We start from the raw sequence: 2995 nt of genomic DNA on the forward strand, positions 1-2995 counted from the left end.
CCAGTCTGTTGTTCCATGTCCAGTTCTAACTGTTGCTTCCTGACCTGCATATAGGTTTCTTAAGAGGCAAGTCAGGTGGTCTGGTATTCCCATCTCTTTCAGAATTTTCCACAATTTATTGTGATCCACACATTCAAAGGCTTTGGCATAGTCAATAAAGCAGAAAGAGATGTTTTTCTGGAACTCTCTTGTTTTTTCCATGATCCAGCAGATGTTGGTAATTTGATCTCTGGTTCCTCTGCCTTTTCTAAAACTAGCTTGAACATCTGAAAGTTCACGTTTCATGTATTGCTGAAGCCTGGCTTGGAGAATTTTGAGCATTGCTTTACTAGCATGTGAGATGAGTGCAATTGTGTGGTAGTTTGAGCATTCTTTGGCATTGCCTTTCTTTGGGATTGGAATGAAAAGTGACCTTTTCCAGTCCTGTGGCCACTGCTGAGATTTCCAAATTTGCTGGCATATTGAGTGCAGTACTTTCACAGCATCATCTTGGCAAAACCAATACAGTATTGTAAGGTAAAATTTTAAAAGTAAATAAATAAATATATTAAAAAAAGAAATTATCCTCAATATTTTTCAATCTTCAGCCACATTTTTTTATATAAAATCGCACACAAAGATAAACTCAAAATGGATTAAAGATCTAAATGTAAGACCAGAAACTATAAAACTCCTGGAGGAGAACATAGGCAAAACACTCTCCGACATAAACCACAGCAGGATCCTCTATGATCCACCCCCCAGAACTCTGGAAATAAAAGCAAAAATAAACAAATGGGACCTAATTAAAATCAAAAGCTTCTGCACAACAAAGGAAAATATAAGCAAAGTGAAAAGACAGCCTTCCGAATGGGAGAAAATAATAGCAAATGAAGCAACTGACAAACAACTAATCTCAAAAATATACAAGCAACTCCTGCAGCTCAATTCCAGAAAAATAAACGACTCAATCAAAAAATGGGCCAAAGAACTAAATAGACATTTCTCCAAAGAAGACATACGGTTGGCTAACAAACACATGAAAAGATGCTCAACATCACTCATTATTAGAGAAATGCAAATCAAAACCACAATGAGGTACCACTTCACACCAGTCAGAATGTCTGCGATCCAAAAATCTGCAAGCAATAAATGCTGGAGAGGGTGTGGAGAGAAGGGAACCCTCCTACACTGTTGGTGGGAATGCAAACTAGTACAGCCACTATGGAGAACAGTGTGGAGATTCCTTAAAAAATTGCAAATAGAACTGCCTTATGACCCAGCAATCCCATTGCTGGGCATACACACTGAGGAAACCAGAATTGAAAGACACATGTACCCCAATGTTCATCGCAGCACTGTTTATAATAGCCAGGTCATGGAAACAACCTAGATGTCCATCAGCAGATGAATGGATAAGAAAGTGGTGGTACATATACACAATGGAGTATTACTCAGCTGTTAAAAAGAATACATTTGAATCAGTTCTGATGAGATGGATGAAACTGGAGCAGATTATACAGAGTGAAGTAAGCCAGAAAGAAAAACACCAATACAGTATACTAACACATATATATGGAATTTAGAAAGATGGCAATGATGACCCTATATGCAGGATAGCAAAAAAGACACAGATGTGTATAGCGGACTTTTGGACTCAGAGGGAGAGGGAGAGGGTGAGATGATTTGGGAGAATGGCATTGAAACATGTATAATATCATGTAAGAATCGAATTGCCAGTCTATGTCCGATGCAGGATACAGCACGCTTGGGGCTGGTACACGGGGATGACCCAGAGAGATGTTTGGGGAGGGGGGTGGGAGGGGGGTTCATGTTTGGGAACGCATGTACACCCGTGGTGGATTCATGTCAATGTATGGCAAAACCAATACAGAATTGTAAAGTAAAATAAAAAATAAAAAAGTATATATTGAATAAAAAAAACTCTAGTATCATAAAATATAAAAAATAGAATTAAACAAGTAATAAATTTATATTAAGTTATATATGTATATATTTAAAGTTATATTTAATTTTTACTGTTGTGTTCTATTCCACTTTGCAAGTATACCATGATTTGTTTATCTATATTTTGGTAATCTGATTTTTTAAAATTTATTTTTAATGGGGAAAAATGCTTTACAATATTGTGTTGGTTTCTCCCATACAACAACACAAATTATCCATGCTTATACATCTATTACCTCCCTCTTGAACCTCCCTCCTCTCCCTCATTCTACTCTCCTAGGTCAGGTCACAGAGTGCCAGGCTGGGCTCCCAGTGTTTATGTAGCAACTTCTCATCAGTTGTCTATTTACACAAAGAAGTGTATGGTAATCTGACTTTTGTTATTGTGGCTCTTGTTTCTATTGTGGATGATGTTTCTTTGAACCTTCTGGTCCATGTATCTGGATGTACATGTGCAATGGTTTCTTTTGGTTATATACCCTATAATACATATTCTAGGGTCATAGGTGGGAAATAAGTAATTTTTTATATAATTCCAGATGTTATTCCAAATTTATTGATTCAAGTACACTCCAATTACCATTATATCGATATTCTTATTGCTTTGAAGGTGAAGTCGCTCAGTCCTGTCCGACTCTTTGCGACCCCGTGGACTGTAGCCTACCAGGCTCCTCCATCCATGGGATTCTCCAGGCAATAATACTGGAGTGGGTTGCCGTTTCACCAGTAATTGGCATCATCTCCTATCATATATGTTTATCTATTTCCTGATATGTGGAGGGTGCACTGATGCCTCATATTGGTTTTCAATTGTGTTCCACTTATTCCTTATGAGGTTTACCAGGATAATTCTGTTTTTTTTTTTTTAATCAATGAAATACCCATTTATGTATTTCTACCACTTTGCTATTGATTTAGAGAGCTTCTTTATATATTCTGTTTGTCATATTTACATATTAAAAATACATTCTCATTTGTGGCTCTGTGTTTTCACTCTCATTATGGGGGATTTTGATAAACAAATGTTCTTTATTTTAGGTAGTCAGAT

The sequence above is a fragment of the Oryx dammah genome, unplaced genomic scaffold, assembly GCF_014754425.2.
Source record: "Oryx dammah isolate SB20612 unplaced genomic scaffold, SCBI_Odam_1.1 HiC_scaffold_25, whole genome shotgun sequence".
Lineage (NCBI taxonomy): Eukaryota > Metazoa > Chordata > Mammalia > Artiodactyla > Bovidae > Oryx > Oryx dammah.